This window comes from Periplaneta americana, chromosome 4 (genome assembly GCF_040183065.1).
Source record: "Periplaneta americana isolate PAMFEO1 chromosome 4, P.americana_PAMFEO1_priV1, whole genome shotgun sequence".
Classification (NCBI taxonomy): domain Eukaryota; kingdom Metazoa; phylum Arthropoda; class Insecta; order Blattodea; family Blattidae; genus Periplaneta; species Periplaneta americana.
The window spans coordinates 36,169,385-36,192,799 of record NC_091120.1 but is presented as its reverse complement, the minus strand read 5'-3'; the positions used below and the strand labels follow the sequence as shown (position 1 = coordinate 36,192,799).

At 32.2% G+C, this 23,415-nt stretch overlaps 1 long non-coding RNA gene across 1 annotated transcript in view; it reads left to right on the top strand.

The window, feature by feature from the left end:
- LOC138697711 (uncharacterized) overlaps positions 1-23,415 on the top strand; it is a 542,983-nt gene that overhangs the window by 234,256 nt on the left and 285,312 nt on the right. The window contains exon 3 of the long non-coding RNA XR_011331599.1: positions 9,002-9,135. This is a non-coding gene — a long non-coding RNA (uncharacterized lncRNA). The remainder of the gene's footprint in view (positions 1-9,001; positions 9,136-23,415) is intronic.

The following is a 23,415-nucleotide window of genomic DNA, read 5'->3' as shown; positions in this document are numbered from 1 at the left end:
TTTTCACTACCAGGAGTTACCTTTTGGAACATTTGTGGAGGTTCTTTCTACATCCAGTGCTCATGGTGCGCTGCAAAGTTCTGTTTTGATCACTTTATGAATGCTGGTGACTTGCACTTTGCCCATTCGTCATCATTTTTGTCCATCAAGACTGATAAATCAGCAAATACGTTCATAGGCTATATATTGATGTCTTTGAAGTTCACACTTCGAATTTGTACCTCCATTTCCCATGATCATAAGCAGCTAAACTGTTGCATATTAATAAACTCTTCTTTTCTTTCTTATGCGGTAACAATGGTGAAGTCCACACCTGTGGAGTAACGGTCAGCGCGTCTGGCCGCGAAACCAGGTGGCCCGGATTCGAATCCCGGTCGGGACAAGTTACCTGGTTAAGGTTTTTTCCGGGGTTTTCCCTCAACCTAATACGAGCAAATGCTGGGTAACTTTCGGTGCTGGACCCCGGACTCATTTCACCGGCATTATCACCTTAATATCATTCAGACGCTAAATAACCTAGATGTTGTTACAACGTCAGTAAAATAACCCAATAAAATAAAAAAAACAATGGTGAAATAAAACTCTCGTGCTTCTGTATCACATTGGAACTGAAATTAATTCTACAGCGGTTATAAATTTTATAGTCAATTTATTTTATGTCTTCCCAAACAGATCAGACTATATAATATTCAAACAGAAAAGCGAAGCGAATATCTCGTCATCATATGAATCAAAAAACTTTCGGCTCGAAGCATGACGTTTTTCGACTTAAAAAATACTCGAGTCACTCAACTATTAGACCTATGTCCTTCATTGTATATAGACCTAATTGTGAATGCGTATAAAATACTCTCATATGGACGTAAAGCTAAAGCATGTCCTTTCATTCGGGAGAACGTAACATTAGAGTAGAACCAAGATTTTGTCTGTAGCTATTACTTTAATTTGTAACATAATTTACATGTTAAGTGGTGAATTCTTTGTTACATAATTATTTTTCCTACGATTAAAATAAATATTGTTCAAAATTGTACCATATTACGTATGCTCGGGTTCGAATCCTGGTCGGGGCAAGTTACCTGGTTGAGGTTTTTTCCGGGGTTTTCCCTCAACCCAATACGAGCAAATGCTGGGTAACTTTCGGTGCTGGACCCCGACTCATTTCACCGGCATTATCACCTTCATATCATTCAGACGCTAAATAACCTAGATGTTGATACAGCGTCGTAAAATAACCCAATAAAATAAAAATAAAATTACGTATGCTCCCATGAACTAACGGTATCTAAGTATGACCATCGCACAAACGTTTGTGTTCCGTAATTGCTGTGACGGCGTGTTGAAGAGACAAAGGTACTAATAATAATTATCCCACTCTGCTTGATGGTAGCAAGGCAGCAAAATACATGGCACTTGATCTCTGGATCTTCATAATCTACAACACAAATCAGCGTGAAAATTAAAACAAACTTACGACAACATAAAAAGCTTTATCACACATAATTGCATAACAATATTAACTGCAGCTTAAGGAGAGAGAGTGGTGATGCTTGTGCGAATGAAGAATTTCAGTACAAAAGTTTAGTTCAATATTTATAGGGTTTTAGTGTTCAGAGTGGAATAAAAATATCCATGGTTATACGATAAATCATTCTGAATTCAGCGGTATAAAAGACAACTAATTAGTTCCTTACCAAGTGCAAAAGAAAGGCCCTAACTGATAACCTGGTTTCCTACTTTACTAAACGTACTTCTTCATTCATATACCTTGTATTTTTTAAGTTATTAAGTAATGTATATTGTAAATTCTAAAGCAAATTTTAGTTAAATATTTCGACCTTAGTGAAACAGAAAAAATATTAAACTTTGATTAACAATGTTTGCCATTTTCTTCAATGCATATACAGTGTGTTAAAAAAATATCCAATATTTTGGGAGGTGATAGTATGCATCAAAACAAGGAAAAAATGTCTAATAAACATGGGTTATACAACACATACTTTCTGAGATCTGAACACTTGTTCATAGGAGGTGCTCAATGCGACGTCCATTCATGGCAATGCATTTTTCTGCCCTACAATATAGCAGACTACCAGATAATCATACCGTAGTTGACATCCCTGGCATGGAATAATGATACGTCGCAAGGAATACTGAAAACAAAAGTTTGGTTGCGGATATGAGCGGGGTTCAACAGAGTTGGTGTTGTGAATTTTCGTAATCACCATGTTTGGGCTGAAGAAATAAGGCATCAGCACCGATTCTCAATCATTGTATGGGCAGGCGTTCTTGGCGATAGATTAAGGGCCATACGTGCTACCATAGAGATTAACTGGGGCTCGTTATCAGGACTTTCTTAATAACATATTGTCTACCTTGCTGCAGTATGTGCCATGTCAGCAAAGACTACAGATGCGGTTCATGCATGATGGCACACCAGCACATTTTTTCCGCAATGAGCGTGAACAACTGACGCTGACATTTCAGGACCGCTGGGTTGATTGGGAAAGTCCCACACATTGTCCTGCTCGTTCTCCAAAATCTAAATCCCCTAGACGTTTGGTTATCAAGAACAACCAGGTCAATTTCGAAGAGTGCATGATCCCTTACGTCGAAGGGCAGAGGAACTGCCATGGATGGACGTCACATTGAGCACCTCCTACGAACAAGTGTTCAGATCTCAGAAAGTGTGTGTTGTGGCACCCATGTTTATTCAACATTTCTTTCTTGTTTTGATGCATACTAGCACCTTCTAAGATATTGGATACTTTTTAACACCCTGTATATTTTTCCTTTTATTATGTGTGCCATTTATAAACCTATAGGTCTGCTTGTATAACACAGGCTGCAGAAAACAATGTAGAACTTTTATGTAAATAGATTATGTAGTTTCAACGTTATCACCTTAACATCATGACTGCGTCCGTGGTCTGGTGATCAGCTGGCTTCCAGATCTGGAACAAGGGGGACACTTCTGGTTTCCCTCTTTCAGTTAAATAAATTTTTCACAGTGATATCATAAAAATGTGAAAAATGAGGACATTGAATTGCATTTATGTACATGAACTTTGTATTTCTTTTATGATTTTAATACATATATATTAACAGTAGGCCTATACTTATTGAAGAGCGCAATAAAATTAATAACAACAGCCATATTCACAATGTAGACTTGCTTAGTTGTGAAATTGGCACGACACAGGACCACCGGGGAGACATCGCGGGACAATCACAAATCAAGTGAACAAACACCTAACACATAACGCTGACTTCTAGTCAGGAGAATTCGGCTTTGATCCTGACTCTGACAAGGGATTTTTCCTTGGTGAGGAATTGCTTCTTGATATACAGGGTGATTCAAGAGGATTTACCGTTCCTTACCGAGCTTATTTCCGAAGACATTCTGAGCAAAAAATGTCATGTAAACATTTGTCCTAATCTCAATATTTTTAGAATTACACTAATATGAAATAATTGTTAGTAAAATATTTTTTCTTTAGTTTTAAGGGTAAAAGCATATTAAAAATAGAGAATGAACTATTCAGAAGTGTCATTTCTTTAATTGGCTAGTGTTCTGAAGCTAAACATATCTTGTTAATTGCTTTGTACAAGTTTTGTTTTTCAATTTTTAACTAAAAATTACATCATTCTTATGTACTTATCACAAAAATTGTTACAAATCATACGACTTTAGGAACTTGATTCTTTACAATTTAATTATGCATCCTAATGTACGGTCTTGAAGAATTTACAAGAGTGACGTGATTTGTAACAATTGTTGTGATAAATGCATAAGAAAATGTAATTTTGCAGTTAAAAATCGAAAAAAAAAAACATTTTTTTAGCTTCAGAATACTAATTAAAGAAGTGACACTCCTGAATAGTTCGTTCTTTATTTGTAATACTCTTTTACCCTTAAAACTCAAGAACAGTGGTATTTTACAAACAATTTCAAATTAGTGTAGCTGGAAATATTGAGAATAGGATAAATGTTTATATGACATTTTTTGCTCAAAATGTCTTCGGAAAATTGTCCTTTCTTTAAGTTATATTTAAGTATTAGTATTAGTATTTATTTGTTTAACCTGGTAGAGATAAGGCCATCAGGCCTTCTCTGCCCCTCTACCAGGAGATTACAACTATAATATGAAGAATAAAATTACAATTAATATTAAATTTACAATTACAATTACAATAAAAATTAAAGTACGACAAGATTACCTGATTAATGAAAGCTAGACATTTGATCATAGAAGTTAAGAACAAAGTGTTAGGACTGTTAGGAAGTACCCTACCAAAAAATTCGCTATGAATATCCCCATAATTAAGTACATTCGTTTACCTGTAATTTCTGTTAATTACATGCTTTTCACAAATATATGTATATTAACAATAACTAATTAAAGAGGGCAATTGAAGGCCTCGGGAGTAAATAGTAATGATTCTCAAAATTGAGATTTTCAGTTTTATGGTTGTAAATAATCTATACGACACATTATCATTTATTTTATTGGAGAATTTATGTGAATATGTTAACAGATAGTTGAATTGTAGTGCAAAAAATATGAGAACTCTGTTTGCATAAAAAGTAAAATATGCGCAATTTGTCGATATTGTACATATTGGTTACCATTTTTACACCCGAGATCTTCAATTTTGAGTGGCACACTCGCCACAAACGTGAATGAACAACTTACAGGATTTTACTGAGTTAAGTCTGTACTGATTACATATGCTTAATATTCTTAACGTTACGAGAGAAGGTTTAATATAGAAAAATTGGTTCTAAACTGAATTACTGTCCAGTAACGGAAATGTATGAAAACTTATTTCAATAACACAGATAATTTCATACTGACGATGTTTAGTTGGACAGTCTGGGGAAATGTACGTACTGAAAATTGAACTAGCAGCCCGCAAAGCAACCAAATCCAGAGAGTGGAGCGTAACTTAGTTTTCCTCTGCATAGAGAGCAGATGCACAAAGTTGTGGCTGGAATGCTGAGAGTTTGTTTTCTACACAAATGCTTCCATTTGCACTCCGTCGTTACAGTTGGTAGCCTACATTCTGGACAGACTAACCATAAGAGAACTGTCAGTTATTTCCTCAGAGAGGAGAAAGACGCTTTATAATATCACTGTGAAAAAATTATTTAACTGAAAGAGAGAAACCATAAGAAGTGTTCCCCTTGTAAGAAAAATTAAAATGAAATTTACTTTAATTTTCCGCAAAATTCTACTTAACTCTCTATATATTAACGCTAAAATTATAATTATTTCTGGGAATACTCTACAATAACCTTAAAGCACTATGTGTAAATTTTCATTTCTCTGGCATGAACATTTCCAATGCAAAGTGTATCTTATTATATATAAAAATGTAGTTCTGGGAATAAAAAAGTTGAAAATACAAAATGAATCGTAATAAATGTCATCAATTTCAGAGGGTTATTGTTTTAGATATTTCAAACAAAAAAGTTTAATATAATTTTCCTCGCTTTTGCTTCCTTTTCGAGATAAAAATTGTTCTATATGAAATATTTCATAGCATGTTTTGGGAAAGCCATTGATTGAATTAGATCAGTCAATTTAAGAGAGCAATGTTTTATGATAGTAAATGATTCAAATAACTTTAGTTTTGTCCTTTAAATGTGCAGAAATTTGATTTGAACAAATGTCACATTGTAAAATTCATTTGTTTGATGGCCTTAATTCCACCAGAATAAATAAATAAATAAATTTACTTATTTACTGTGTGTTAAAGGAAGTTATATTTATTCTGATTAAATTTCTGCACATTTAAAGTACAAAATTAAAATCCCTTCAATAATTTATTATCATAATCATAAGTAGGAAGTTCGTATCAAAACAGTTGATTTCAGTTAAGTACATTGAGGATATAGATGTCACCTGCGCCTTGCCCTGCTATTGCTCGCTACAGACGATACACAATATGTTCACATAACGCATTCTGTGCAGCTGTGTAGAGTAGTGAATAGATTGAAGAATATTATTAATTTATATTAATATTTTAGGATCTGAAGCTGTTCTGTTATTATTGTATTATTCTGTTATTATTGTATTATTTAGGCTACGTAGTGTTAATATTATGCAGTCCACACCTGTGGAGTAACGGATAGCGCGTCTGGTCGCGAAACCAGGTGGCCCGGGTTCGATTTCCGGTCGGAGCAAGTTACTTGGTTGAGGTTTTCTCCGGGGTTTTCCCTCAACCCAATATGAGCAAATGCTGGGTAACGTTCGGTGTTGGACCCCGGACTCATTTCACCGGCATTATCACCTTCATCTCATTCAGACGCTAAATAACCTAAGATGTTGATAAAGCGTCGTAAAATAACCTACTAAAAAAATATTATGCATGATTAAAAAAAAAAAGTAAACTCATCTGTTATTAAATAATTATGCAAACAAGAGTGTGCAACACGTTTATTTTTTTCCCGGATTATTCTTCTTTAAATGTTTATGTCTCGTGCTGCTATGCATTCGGTTGCGTTACAGCCCAAATTCAACATCGGAATTAAGACACGAACTTTCTAGCTGTCATTAGAATAGAAATGATTTTTAATGTTGGTGGATATGAACAATGAGTTTCAAATTAGTCCTCTAATTTTTTATATAATTTTATAAAACAAACAAAAAATATATATTTAAGAAATTTTTAGTGTTTTCGTCCCTTGAATTGCATTTCCTTCACTCTCTTATTCGTGCAATAACCTTTCTAACAATCCCATACGTTATTAATAATAAGTAAAATGCGCTCGAAAGAGCATTGATAATACACATTATTGTTTTATCAAGTCGTTCAACGACCCCGTCCATCTTCTGCACTGTTATACGTTATTGAAAATAGGTAGTTCCATTCTCAAAGAGAAATTTCAGTTCAAACGATAGTCCATATCGTCGGTTTCTTGGTAAAAGTGACCAAGTCACATTCCAAGGCTTCCAAGCATTATGAAAATTTAGGACATAATTTTATATTAAAAACTAATAATATAGCATATTTACATTCAAAATAACTTTTTACTAACATCTAAAGAAGTACAGTTATCTTTGGATGGATCATTAAACCTTTAAATGCCTTTTTCCAACAATTTTGCATTTTGGACTTGGTCACTTTTACCAAGAAACCGACGATATATAAGCCGATTCATCATAATGCTTGTCGCTAACTTTTTGTGTGCACTATGTATAAATGAACGCGAGAGAATGGAGCAGTATCTTATTGAAGAGACAGTACTAACCAACATTATGTTCTGCAGTCCTATCACACACAGTGTCTTTAGAGAGTTGAAACAAATCCCAGCCGCTCTGAGATCTGTTTTCCTATTGACTGAGGCAGCATAGCGCTGTTTATACGATGTAATTTGCTGCACAGTAGAGATAGGAAAAGTTCTATTACAGAAATAGCTCCAGCTCTTCCTGTTCACTTGGAAAAGCAGGTCCCAAACAGAAGTTCAGATATTGCAGTTCAACAAATGACCTGTGTGTTGAAATTTTCGTACTAGTTTCTCGTCTGGCTAGAAGTTCTAGGAGACTGTATGGCGCCACGTAACAGATTGTTCGAATTGAACGGAATTAACTGTATACATGAGAGTGGCCTCACAGTATGAGAAGATATGTTTGAAGCAAGAAATGTTTGTATCGTGTATTTTTGTTGTTTATTTATACACGCTTTAACATCTGTGGTCATGATCTTTGGGTATATCAGTAGGCCGTTGTTACTATTGTTGAGTTATTACTGTTTTATAATGAAGACATATTTATTACATAATACTTCGTAATTCTGTTTTTTTTCCGTATTAGACAATGACGTACGAATACTTTAAAAATCACATATATGCACTCTGACATGCTTCTAAAAAAAACTCATCTGAATTTCTAGTTTTTGCCGTACTGACCAAACAGTATAAGGCCACGTATAGAGAAACTCTGTGCAATCCACCAAGCGCAGACTTTACATTAATTTAAATACACGGGTTTTCAAAAACCATAATAAAAATCCTCGGTTAGTACACTGATTCAAGTGACCAAATTAATCCACCCATGTAAGAAGACAAAAAAAATAGTTGAAATTTTCTTTAATGAAACAAAAGAAGCTAATCACTTTTACTATCAATGTGAAGTTTGCAGATAAAGGCCTATCAATTCCCTATTCCTTATTAATAATATCTAAATATTATGTATACGGGTATTTCGTAACATGCGAGACCCACTTCATCGGTGAACAGGAGACATAAAAACATGGAAAAAGTTCACCGTGCACAGTTTTCCCATGTGTCCTTGTTGTTAAGTAAAGCCAGTTGAATTATAAATTATAGATCGCTTTGTCGCTATCTGTTTACTTATGTCTGGTTTTCATGTTGGAATTTAATATTTTGGACCACTAAAAATAATAATTTGTTCAAACCTACTTCCAGAAATACTTCATCAAAGTATCTAATATGGTTGCCAAGTTACCCGAGAAGCAAGTGGTATTTCTGAAATAATGTGGTAGTCTACCGGTGTGTCAAGCAGCTCCATGGAGTGTGTCGCAAAATTTTGGATTTGAAAAATAAATTTCATGTCATCCAGAAAGTCTCTTTACAACGCATTTTTTATTTGCAACGAAGTCTTTGATATGGTACATTTTATTTTGAGACAGACTTCACCAATGACGTGAAGACCTGCAACAGTGCTCAGTTCAGTTTTTCAAATATTACAACTCTTTATTAATAAATAATTGCTACACTTATTTACTTGTTTTTATTACAATAGCACTGTTTAACTTCAAAATAGGCCTATGGGTCGCGGAAGTTTATCGCCCAGTTAACTTTGGGTCTTGGCCAAAAAAGGTTACGAACCCCTGCCCTAGAGGTACATATATCAAATTATTCAAATTTCAACAACTGCTGAGCACAATAATGAATACTTTAACACTTAAAATAATATGACCATAGACAATTTTAAAATTTTGTAAAACAATGGTAATTTTAATTATGTTACAGACTCCGAAATATGGATTTCAACAAGAAAACTTCAAGCTGCTGAGTTCATCATAACTTCAGGGATTGAACTTATCAGCCCGTTCCGTCTGAAAGCTTTCTCCATCTTGACCTCGCCTTCCAAGATCTCGTCTTCCGTAAGTTCGTTGTTCATTATTACTTTGGGGAATCTTTCTGGTGACATTATTTGGATATGTTGGAAGCAATTTTGCTCTCGTTTTTATAGCAGAAATATTTTAACTCTCACATCTTTTTTGCACGATCATCAATATTGTAATATAGTCGAAGATATCTTAACTCTCCATCGTGTACTGAGTATTGTCAATCATCAGTATTGTAAAAAGTCGAAGATTTCTTAACTCTCCCACTTGTATTGAATATTGCTAGTCAATATTATTTTAATATAGCCGAAGATTTCTTAACTCTACCATTTGAATTGAATATTGCTAGTCAACATTATTTTAATATAGCCGAAGATTTCTTAACTCTACCACTTGAATTGAATATTTCTAGTCAATATTATTTTAATATAGCCGAAGATTTCTTAACTCTACCATTTGAATTGATTATTGCTAGTCAACATTATTTTAATATAGCCGAAGATCTCTTAACTCTACCATTTGAATTGAATACTGCTAGTCCTTATTATTTTAATATAGCCTAAGATTTCTTAACTCTCCTGCCCATATTGAATACAGATAATTACTAGTATTTTAATATAGATGAAGATTTCTTAACTCTCCCACTTGTATTGAATATTTGAATATTGCTAGTCAACATTATTTTAATATAGCCGAAGATTTCTTAACTCTACCATTTGAATTGAATATTGCTAGTCAATATTATTTTAATATAGCCGAAGATTTCTTAACTCTACCATTTGAATTGAATATTGCTAGTCAACATTATTTTAATATAGCCGAAGATCTCTTAACTCTACCACTTGAATTGAATATTGCTAGTCAACTTTATTTTAATATAGCCGAAGATTTCTTAACTCTCCTGTCTGTATTGAATATAGTTAATTATTAGTATATTAATATAGATGAAGATTTCTTAATTCTCCCACTTGTATTGAATATTGCTAGTCAACATTATTTTAATATAGCCGAAGATTTCTTAACTCTCCTGTCTGTATTGAATATAGTTAATTATTAGTATATTAATATAGACGAAGATTTCTTAACTCTTCCACTTTTATTGAATATTCCTAGTCAACAGTATTGTGATATAGCAGAAGATTTTTTAACTCCCCAGCCTCTATTGAATATTGTTACCTAGTAATCATCACTAGGGTAATATAGCCGAAGATATCTTAACTCTTCCATCTGTACTAAATATTTCCAATCATCAGTATTGTAATATAACCGAATATTTCTTAACTCTCCCGTCTGTACCGAATAATATTGCAATCAGTATTGTAATATAGTCGAAGATTTCTTAGTTCTCACGCCTGTATTGAATATTGCCAATCTTCAGTGCTGTATTAGAACCGAATATTTAACTTTTCTGACTGTTTTGAATATTATCAATAGCATTGCGACTAGTGGCAAAAGCTGCAAACTAAGTTCATTGAAAGTTCAAATAAAATTTTTCCGACTTATTTTCCGAAAAGAATACCATACATTTTTAAAGTTTCATAATAATGAAACACACTCCACGGATAATGTAAAATTGAAAGCAACGTAATAACTCAATGAATTGTAGTCTTGTCAAAATAGCCTATCTATTTTAAAATGCTTCCCTCTTAATTATATTTTATGCCCAATAACTTTTCTTGAATATATTCATCTCCAGTTCTTTGAGTTTCAATGCGAAAACGCAAGTAACAATGTCTGGACGATCAGCGGGCTTTTTATGTGGGAATAAAGCAGTAGTTATTTCGGTTCATTGCGGATTGCAGGTGAGAGTTAAGAAAATATCAAGTTTGCCATGCTTTCGAACAATAGACATAGCATCTTGGTATAACTGTTGCATGTTTCGTGAACTGTCTTGCAATGTAGAAGGCAGAATTATCATTCTTTTACTGCTAAGAGATCTTGCTGAAGTGATCGACAGACTACATAATCGTATAGACTTCTTATTTAATCAGTAAGAAAATAATGCATTTTGATTTTTCCTTAGAAAATGTAATCTTTGCGCTTCCACCCGGCAATATTGGTCTACTAAATACTACTGGATTAACTTTTTTGAATAATGAATGTGTGAGAAATGGCTACAAACAGCAATGCGAAATGATAAATGATACACTGAAATTATGATTTACAGTGAATAATTTTATTAAGAGGCATATAAGGTTCACAATCTTCTTTTAAACCGGAAGTGCAATTTGCAAGTGTCAATCCGTCACATCCTGTCAATTTATAAATCGTATAATAACAATTCGAGTTTGGCGGTAGAGTTTGTAGTATTTTTCATACAGCCAAGAAGCTGTATCTTTGCTTTTCAATTTTTCATATCCTAAATATGTAGATGACTCTAATGTTATCACACTTAAAATGGAGAAATTTTCATAATTCTTGCGCCAAAATGAAACTGATTGATGTAGTTAAGTGCCAAACTACAAACAGTGTCCTACTACGTAAGAAAATTAATTTAAAATTCCAAGACCTTAAATTTGTATTTTTATGTTTGAAACTTTGAAAAAATAAAATGACAATTTTCCTTAATGGAATAAGATAGGGAAGAATTGTTTTCACAGCTTATTCTGTGTTCTTTTAGGAGTAAGACAGTGAAAGAAATGTTGTTCTAATATAAAAACTGTGGATATGGACTAAAACAAACAAATTTCAGTTAATTTCAGCTTTCGCTTTAAAAAATTGCCCCCTGGCCCCTGAAAGTATTTGAGGAGTTTATTTTTATGTAAAAAAATCCTTAATTTTGTGTCAAGTAATCGGAGAAAAAAAAAGAGTTTTAAAAAACGGGATTAAAATTGCAAATTGTTCTCCCAAGGGTAGATCAGTATATCTTATCTCATCCGATTTTATTGAATATTGTTCTTCACTATAATTGTAATATAATCTAAGATTTCTTAACTCTTTCGCCTGCATTGAAGGGTTATGCAACATAAACTTAATTTAAGTTTCTAAACTCGCCCATATTTTGCCACTCATCCATATTATACAGTCGTCAAAATTCGTTTAACACTGAATTTTTTTCTCCTTGTCGTGATGCCGTTAAATGGTCTTAGGTTTTGTCATCTCTTAAGCGAGGAATTCAATGGTAATATAATAGAAGTAGGCCTATATTTTATACACACGTTTACATTTATAACTGTTTCAAATGAAACATCCTAAACCTTCTTGTTCTGTTATGTGCACGTGCCAACTAATGTAGCTATTTCAGCAAACGATGTCTGCCACAGAGACGACTTCTTTGTAAGAATTGCCGTATTTGTGCCAAATTATTTGATTACTACAAGCCGTATTTGGAGCAATATCGCTCTGATTTTCCATTGTGTGTCCGTTAACCGCAAACATGACCGCATCTAGGCTACGGCAAACATACACACTTACCTGCGGGTGCACAATCGATCTGAATTGAAATTTCGAGCACCCATAGGATATGGATCTGTACAGTTTCACGCAATTTGGGTTTGTGATGACTCAGCTTCCGTCGTGATGCTGCTCTCGCAGACTCCACTAACCGCAACAAGAAATGTATTACATCGTGCCAGGTGCGAGCAAGGTCTCTTTTGACGCTCAAGTATATTGATGTGAAGTGATTTACAGACGAAAGGCGCGAAATGAAACATTACTCAGTTCGAAACTTCTTGTAAACGAAACGAATAAAATTATATACATTTGCAGATGAAATCGTGGAATCGATGTCGGTGGCCAAGTGGTTGCCTTGCCTTTAGGCCATTCATCCTACTCAAATTGACTGTAGAGCGGTAATATTTCAAGGAGTGGTAAATATTTCTATTCTGCTTTTCTTAGTAAGGGGCATGATATTAGACAATCCATGTACTACATTTACTCCCGTGAAAAAAATCTGGGTCACCCAGAAATTATTTAAATCCAATTGACTCTCAAAATAACACACATAAATCGTAAACCTCACTTTATAATAATAATAATAATAATAATAATAATAATAATAATAATAATAATAATAATAATAATAATAATAATAATAATGATAATGATAATGATGATTATTATTATTATTATTATTATTATTATTATTATTATTATTATTATTATTATACATTAGTGAGATCGAAACTCGAATATGCAACTGTAATTTGGAACTCTATTACTAGTTCTGATTCGGCAAAACTGGAAAATATTCAAAGGAAATTTATTTCATTATGTTCGTACAGATTTCTGCCTAATAACTCCGAGTATAACTATGATCAAAAATGCGAGCACTTTAAATGTCGAAGCCTGTATGCCAGACGTCATGATCTCGATTACTTATTCTTATGTAAGGTCCTTAAAGGTGACATTAATTGTCAATCTTTCTTAAACAGTGTCAGCTTTCGTATTCCTATGAAGAACATGAGACATCACAAACTCTTCTATATTAGAAATTCTAAATCTTCCTCGCCGGTCTCCAGATGTATTAAACATGCTAACTTACATGTAGGCGATTTCGATCCATTCAATGTATAGAAGTATTAGAACATGGCAATGTCTTTGCTAATATTATTTACATAATCCTTATACACAAATTGGTAGTAAGAATCAACTCCTTTCCCTAATAATTTATAGTTTTAATTCTTGTAAATTAATTATTGTAATCTATGTTCTTTATTTTGTTGTTAACTCAAGTATTTAATGTGTACCATAGTTGTTCATTTTAATGTATTAATTGTATCACTGTGCTGGACTTTCATTGGCCAATGGCTGTTGTCCAGCACATAAATATCAATAAATAAATAAATAATAATAATAATAATTATTATTATTATTATTATTATTATTATTATTATTATTATTATTATTATTATTATTATTATTATAGCTGGCAAAATTAAGGCTGTAAGGCCTTCTCTTCTAAAATGTATGTTACATACATACATATGAATGAACTTACAAGCTACAGAGTTACTTTTGAATTAAACAGTAAAATATTATGAACTATTAATTTACAAGTTGTGTAGTAAAATTAAAGTAATGAACATAGAAAGTTAATATGTTTAAAATAACGTTAGATAATAGGAAGAAATTATCATGAGACAATTGTGAAAATACAGCGCTATCAGGATACATGTCTAAAGAAAGAAGTTACCATGTAGTCAGTGACGGTTTAAGTCCGTTTACTTAGAGTGAATTTCTAAGATGGTTAATAATAATAATAATAATTATTATTATTATTATTATTATTATTATTATTATTATTATTATTATTGTTATTATTATTTATTTATTTTACTTATATTTAATGTGCTGTAAAATAGTCAGTGGCCAATTACAGTTCAGCACAAAGACAAAAAACAAAAACAATAGCAATGATATAAATTACAATAAAAGTACAATGGAATAATTATTAAAATAATGGCAGTTAAATGAGATGATAATTGCAAATGAAAGAATGGAATAATATAAATAGTATTACAAATATATGCAATACAATATAATAATAATAATAATAATAATAATAATAATAATAATAATAATAATAATAATAATAATAGTAATAATAATAATAATAATTATTATTATTATTATTATTATTTATTTATTTATTTATTTATTTAGAATATTAATGTGCGAAACAACAGCACAAGGCCAATTACAGTTTAGCACAAGATACAAACAAAACAACAAATGATGATGAGAATGAATGATAGAAATGGGAATGAGATGAAATACAAACAATATAATACTCTACATTAATCAATTGACCAAATGCAACAAAATAAATAGCACAAATAATAATTATTAAGATTAGTTCAGTGAGATAATTAAAAATAATGGCAATTGAATAGAGTGAATTACAAATGTATTAATGAAATCAAATAAATGAAGACTGGAATAATATAAGTAATATTGTAAAGATATGAATTGGCAAGAATAGTATGATACATATCTTAACAAATGGCATTATTAATAATACTGACATAAAAACTCAAAAGATATACTACACATTAAATGGATCCAAATTCAATCCATGCAAATTAGCATATTTAATACATCTGCAGACCGGAGACAGAGATTTAGAATTCCTATTATAAAACATTTTATGAAATCTTAAACCCTTAGCAGGAATATGAAGACTGATATTGCTTATGAAAGATTCACAATCAATATCACCCTTAATGACTTTACAAAAAAATAAATAATCAAGATCCTGACGTCTGGTAAACAAACTACCGCAATTAAAATATTTGCAATTAGTCTCATAGTTACAGTATAATCGGAATTTGGTAAAAATCTATAAGAACACAAGGAAATAAATTTTCTTTGAATATTCTCCAATAATAATAATAATAATAATAATAATAATAATAATAATAATAATAATAATAATAATAATAATAATAATAATAATAATAATATTGTAATAAAATAAGATATAATAATAATAATAATAATAATAATAATGATAATAATACTTCCTTACTTAAATGATTTTTAGTGAACTCAGACGTTAATTGCTGCCCTCACATAAGCCCGCCATCGGTTCCTATTCTGAGCAAGATTAATACAGACCCTAGTATCACATCCCACCTCCCTCAAATCCATTTTAATATTATCTTCTTCACCTACGTCTCTGTCTCCCCAAAGGTCTTTTTACCTCAGGTCTTCCAAATATCACTCTATATGCATTTCTGGATTCACCCACAAGTGCTACATGCCTTTTTCGTCTCAAACGTTTATAATTTTTCTTAACAAATCTTCATTGCAAGAAATGATATTTTTTCAGTTTCTTCTTTGCTCTAGTTTGTCTCTTCACTTATATTTTGGATTCTGGCACAGATAATTAAAATCGCGTTAAGCAGCTTTTATTCGTCGTTTTGTTTTATTACAATAGTATCCAGAGTAAATGAAGTAAGGAATTTAAAAAAAATGTCTTTGGATTTACGTTATTTAAGTACTTATGATATTGATATTATAATAATGCTATGTAGAAATATGATGTATTAGTCTATAAACAATGGAGCACATAACATTTAATTGAGTAAATTTAATCAATTAAATTTAGAAAATCATCCAAAATAAACTGTGTTTTCATTCTACAACCAACTGATAATGACAACAATTCAGGTTGCCAGGCGACGATGGAAAACAAAAGATGTGAAATAAATGAATAAGATGTATAAACAATTGAATGTTCTTTAAGATTTAAGTGTAATAATGTACGGGTGTCATTTGAAATTTCAAAAGGGAGTTGGAGTTAGCGGTGAAACATAAATTCAATAAACTTCCCCCTCAATATCCAAATTCACGTATTTTTTGTTTAAATTAAGTTTAATTGCAATAAATAGTTAATTAGACTGGGAAGTTTTTAAATGAAAGCTTGGTACATTAAACCATTTTGAAACCGGAATAGGCTTTCAGCTTAATCCATGTAATAAATGATGATGATGATGATGATGATGATGATGATGATGATGATGACGATGACCACCACCACCGCCACTATCTTAGGGATCGAACCTGCGCTATAACAGTTTTATTTATTCATTTATTTACTTATTTATTTACTTACTTGTTTATTTACTTATTTATTTATTTACTTATTTATTTATTTACTTATTTATTTACTTATTTATTTATTTACTTATTTATTTATTTACTTATTTATTTATTTATTTATTTACTTATTTATTTACTTATTTACTTACTTATTTATTTACTTATTTACTTATTTATTTATTTACTTATTTATTTATTTACTTATTTATTTATTTACTTATTTAGTTATTTACTTATTTATTTACTTATTTACTTACTTATTTATTTATTTATTTATTTATTTACTTATTTATTTATTTATTTATTTATTTATTTATTTATTTATTTACTTATTTATTTATTCACTTATTTATTTATTTACTTATTTATTTATTTACTTATTTATTTACTTACTACTTATTTATTTACTTACTACTTATTTATGTATTTACTTTCTTATTTATTTATTTATTTATTTACTTATTTATTTAATTACTTATTTATTTATTTATTTATTTACTTATTTAGTTATTTATTTATTTATTTATTTACTTGCTTCTGTATTTATTTATTTATTTATTTATTTATTTATTTATTTATTTATTTATTTATTTATTTATTTATTTATTTATTTATTTGCAAAGCGCAATTACAGCATTCTGTCCTAAAAAGTACTTGTAGCCTATAATTCTTACGTGAATCAGTACAAGATTTACGAATATGAGGGATAATAAATAACGGTTTCGGATATTGGGCGGCTGGTCCAAGAGCCTCATCAGTTGCGCCCGGCACGCACGATGTAGTTCGAATAGCCGCGGTTGCCAACCACACAATGGACTGCAGATGAATGCGTGTTAGATCGTGGGATGTCCGCCGCCACGCGTCCCAATGTAGTAAGTGGGTTTAATCTCACACTCGACTGCCGTCCCTATGAGTAATGAAATGTCATTCATGTCACACGTGACCTATTTCGAGTCTTCTACTTGATCGCTGCGTGCAGCTCTTGACTCCAGCATGCTTATGCTGTAAACCATCTTCGTCGTCGCAGCCTTAGTTACTTATCACGTCGTCACCGATATCGCCATGATGATACGTTCATAAATATTACAATCTCAATAAATTTAAGAATGCAGTTATATTGTCAGACTCCAAAGCAGCTATTCTATCAATCGTTTCTAAACACACACCTTCATCTCAAACAGCAGAAATAACTAAAATGCTCTCTCAATTAATATCACTCAATAAAAGAATTGCATTCCAATGGATACCATCCCATTGTTGAATCCTGGGAAACGAGAATGCGGATGCTTTAGCAAAGAAGGGCAGCACTGCTACTTACAGACCTGTTACTAAATCTACATATTACTCTGTGAAAAGATTTATTAAATCTACATACTTAGACTTCAGCAAACAAAATTTGGTAACACAATCTCAAGGAAAAAATGGAACTCTCTGCATCATAATCCATAGTTAATTCCCGATTGACCACGAAAATCGTCTGTACCTGCGTTTAGATTGGCAACAGGCCATGATTGTTTGGCCAAACACCTGCATAGAATTGGAATATATCAGTCCCCTAACTGCCCATTGTGCAACTCAAACCAAGAAATGGGTTCGTTACACCTCAAAATCTGTGTTTCAGTGGCTGACCATAATATCTTTGAAAAATATTGGCGTACAAGAGGTCAAATGACTTTATTGTCAAACGTCTTTTATTGTAATTTATATCGTTGCTATTGGTTTTGTTATATTGTCTTTGTGCTGAACTGCAGTTGGCCACTGGGTATTGTACAGTACATTAAATATAAGTAAAATAAATAAATAAATTTATTATTATTATTATTATTATTATCATTATTGTTAACCATCACAATCACTACCATCACTGCTGCTTGCGTCGTCATCATTGTCACCATCATGGACATGGGCCGACATCAATGCTAGATTAGTCACACCATCATACTTAGACAGGGCTGATCATATTATGATGTTTAAATGCAGAAAACAAAGAACAGAAGTTTGATGAACATGATGTGTGGATCCTATAAGCTCTTTTAACATAATTGAATAAGTTGTCCGTCAAATTGCTTATCAAAACCACAATGCTAAAATTAGCAAAATATTACAACATTTAGGCCCAATTGTATAGGCCTAAAACTCTTTGACTAAAGATCAACTTTGATCGAAGATCGGAAAGTGAACCGAGTTCAGACACTTCTTCTATTGTATAAAACTTTTCTGCAATCAAATTACCTAGGTTCAAATGCAATCTAAGTTCACGTGAAAAGGACTTGGCAACATCGCATAAACAGGTGAAGTATGTGATGCGCGGGCCATGTTGTACAGGTTTGTTTAGTGTAGCCAATTTAGCGACTTTAACTCTTTTTAACTTTTATATGGCTTAAATAGGGATTTAGCGACCTTTTTAGCACCTCATAGTGACAAAATTTAATCTTTCTTTGTTGATAATAAGAAATGTAGCGACTTTGCAACTACTTTTTGGCGACTTTCCGCACACTGTTGTAAATCTCGTCTGTATATATATTTCATCTAGACTGTGACTATAAATTAAGATTTTATAATAGTATTAAGTTTTTTGACTTGTTCCATATTCTAGTTGTAAGCATGTATGAATACCATAGAATGTTAATAAATGCAATACAATACAATACAATACAATACAATACAATACACAGATCCTCCCTCTGTTTTTGTGTTCGGTAGTGTACAGTCAAACAGGGCGTGTTTTTTAGAATTTAATTGTGTATTGAAGTTATGTTATGTGCGTGCATGTGTGTAACTCACACTGTTCTATTGTATTTAATTTTTGTTTTTTTGGAAGGTTGAATATGGAAATCCTAGATATTTGTAATCATTTTGAATACTATGTGTTTTATTGCCCTTTCGTTATCGTGTTTAAGTTATTGCCAGTTATTCAACTGTCTAACAATTTTTTTTTTGTGAGATAAGTTACTTATAGAATGTATGTGTTAAACTTTTTCGTAACGTTACTCTGACTTTGCCAATTGGCCCTTCCATACTTACTTACTTACAAATGGTTCTTAAGGAATCGGAAGGTTCATTGCCGCCCTCACATAAGCCCCCCATCGATCCCTACCCTGTGCAAGATTAATCCACTCTATATCATCATACCCCATTTCCCTCAAATCCATTTTAATATTATCCTCCCATCTACGTCTCGGCCTCCCCAAAGGTCTATTTCCCTCCGACATCCCAGCTAACACTCTATATGCATTTCTGAATTCGCCCATACGAGCTACATGCCTTGCCCATCTCAAACGTCTGGATTTAATGTTCCTAATTATATCAGGTGAAAAATGCAATGTGTGCAGTTCTGCGTTGTGGAACTTTCTCCATTCTCCTGTTACTCCATCCCTTTTAACCCAAATATTTTCCTAAGCACCTTATTCTCAAACATCCTTAACCTCTATTCCTCTCTCAAAGTGAGAGTCCAAATTTCACAGCCATACAGAACAATCGGTAATTGTAACTGTTTTATAAATTGTAACTTTCAGATTTTTTTGACAGCACACTAGATGACAAAAGTTTCTCAACCGAATAATAATAGGCATTTCCCATACTTATTCTGCATTTCCTTCCGAGTGTCATTTATATTTGTTACTGTTGCTTCAAGATATTTGAATTTTTCCACCTCTTCGAAGAATAAATTTCCTATTTTTATGGTATTTCCATTTCGTACAATCTTCTGATCACGAGACATAATCATATACGTTGTCTTTTCGGGATTTACTTCCAAACCTATCTCTTTACTTGCTTCAAGTTAAATCTCTGTGTTTTTCCTAGTCGTTTGTGGATTTTATTCTAACATATTCACGTCATCCGCATAGACAAGAAGCTGATGTAACCCGTTCAATTCCAAACCCTGTCTGTTATCCAGAACTTTCCTAATAGCATATTCTAGAGCGAAGTTAAAAAGTAAAGGTGATAGTGCATCAATATTTACATCAAAGAATAAAATCAGTTTTATTAAAAACTAAAATATGTAAGTAAACTCATTTTGAGGACATTTAGTAGGCTATTTATCATCTTGCGTCATTTCGCCATTAATTTCGAAGATAAAAGGATTTTAATTAAGGAAATGAAAATGTCTGACATAATTTCCATGTTAGTAGGTAGAGAAAGCTGGAATTGGAATTCAAACAAAGCGCATGAAAGCGACCTTTGTGAATTCTTTATCACAAGACAGAAGACTACATTAATAATTAAATATGTTTGAAAATATTTCTGACAGTTGTGAATAGAAGTAAAAGCAGAGGTCAGCTCTTCTGTTTCACACAAATGAATGAGTTCGAAGGCTTACACCTGTCTTACTCAGAAAGAAAACAAATCCTTGAGACCTGGATTGTGGACCTACTTCGGCAAATATGTAATTTCACTGTCAGACTGTTTGACAATGGAAGAGGAGCATCACGTCGCAGCCCGACACACAAAAAGGAACTCTGATTTATTGTGCTAATAGACGAGAAAGTGTCCGTCAAACTCCACTGCCCGTGTGGGAAGGGTGTTGACTTATTGTGTTGACGAAGGGCTTTCGTGAAGGAGGCCAGTGAAACCAGCGCCAAACCTAAGACTCGGGCTCACGTGGTGGCGCTAATGAGCACCGATACTGCATTATGAGCCCATCCACATGCTGGAGGAGTCTGCAGGTATGAGTGTGCCAGGTGTTGGAATTCACTTGGAAACGTGTGTAACTATGCCATAGAAAAGAAGGAAGGAAGAAGCACATGTGAAGAATGAAAGGAAAATGAAGGAAGAATGAATGCATAGGATGAATAAATTTGGAATTCATTCATTCATTCATTCATTCATTTTATTCCATAGATCTTACATGAGCAATGAAGCTTTAAGATGTGGAACAAGTCAAAATTTTACAATATTACAATTACAATTTTTACAAATTTTTACAGTTTTACAATTTAGTAATTTTCTACGATTTTTACAATTTTGTGCAATTTTTTACAATATTTTGGCGAGATGTAGTGAGATGAGGTGAGGTCCGAGGATTCGCCAAAATATTACCCGGTATTTGCCTTTTGGTGGGGGAAAACCTCGGAAAAACCCAACCAGGTAATCAAATCAAAGGAGTTGATGTCGAGGACTCGCCATAGACCATCCGGTTTCAGTCCCACGGTTGGGGAAAACCTCGGAAGAAACCATTCAATGAGATCAAAGGGGGATCCAACCCAAGCCCGAACGCAGCTCCGGGTCAGCAGCCAAGCGAGTCTGCCAACTGAGCTACATCGATGGCTCTACTAAAAGTATACAATACATAGCCAATCAGATTATTAAATTTACAAACGCAAACGATCATTCATAAGTTGAGCTATATGTATAATACAAAACAAGTTAATTAAATTTAAGGTATAAACAATTCAACTAGTTGTGATATACAGAAATTGATAATACATATCATGCAAACTACATCAAATTACAAACCGAACAATTTATCAATAGAGCTATACAGATTACTATTCAATGTAAAGCATATACAATTCATCGGCCAAAACTATACAAATATATACAATAAAAAGTAAAAAGAAAGAAAAAAGATTGAAAACAACAAAGAAATAGGTAAGGAAGAATTAAAGAAACCGAGAAAGGAATAAATTATACATGAGAAGAAAAAATCAAAATAAATGGTTAAAGAAAGAACAATATAATAGGCCTAAGAAATAGTATTTGAACAGAAGAGTGTTAGAAAGGACACAAAAAGAGGAGAGTAAGATAAGAGTGGAAGATAAAAGGGAGAAAGTGAAGAAAATAAAGTGAAATAAGAAAATGAGAAATAATGAAACATGAAGAAGGATAGAAGATAGGAATGGAACAAGAAAGAAAGAAAGAAAGAAGAGAAAAATGTAAAGAAGAAAAAATGAAGGAAGAGAAACGCATAGGAGGAAAACATATAGTATGAATTAAATAAAAGGAAAAAAGTAAGAATACAGGAGGAAAGAAGATGTAACAGGAAGAGAGGAAATCGTGGAACATAGAAAGAAGAAACATTGAGATGAATGACAAAAACCAAAGTCAACAGGGAAAGAGAAATAGGAAGAAGCAAGTTAAGATCATGAAAGAGATTAAAAAAGAAAAGGAAGAGAAAAGATAAAGTAATAGGAAAAGAGAGAATAGAAAGAATGAATAAGAAGAATTTGTAAATAAAATAGAAAAAAAATTAAGAAAAAGAAAAAAGGAAAGAAAGTGGGGAAACAAATGAAAAGAAGAAAATAAAAACTAAAGAAGAAAGAAGGGGAGAATGAAAAAGGAAGATGATTAGAAACACTAATGTAAGAAGAAAGGGAGAAATAGAGTAACAAAGGAAGGAGGAAATGATGATTTAGAAGAAGAGAAAAATAATATAATGAATAGATAGAGAAAGATAAAAGTTAACAATTTGGAAAAGAATATGGAAGAGGAGAGAGAAAAAAAGGAGAACGGAATGACGAAACGTAAGTGAGGAGAGAGGCTGGAAGAAGAAAAGAGAAATAAAGAAGGTAAAATAACAAAATATAAATAATAATACATCTAAGAAAGAAAACGAAAAATATGAGGGGGAAGGAAATGCAAGAGAAAGGAGAAAATAGAAAAATGTAAAATAGGTTCAATAGAAAAAGAAAGGTTAAATAAAATAAACCTGTAATCAAAAGTATATCACTATTAAATAGTTTTAGATAGAGGAAAAATAAAAAAGAGGAAGAAAACAAGATAAACGTAAAACGGATGGATGGATGGATGGATGGATGGATGGATGGATGA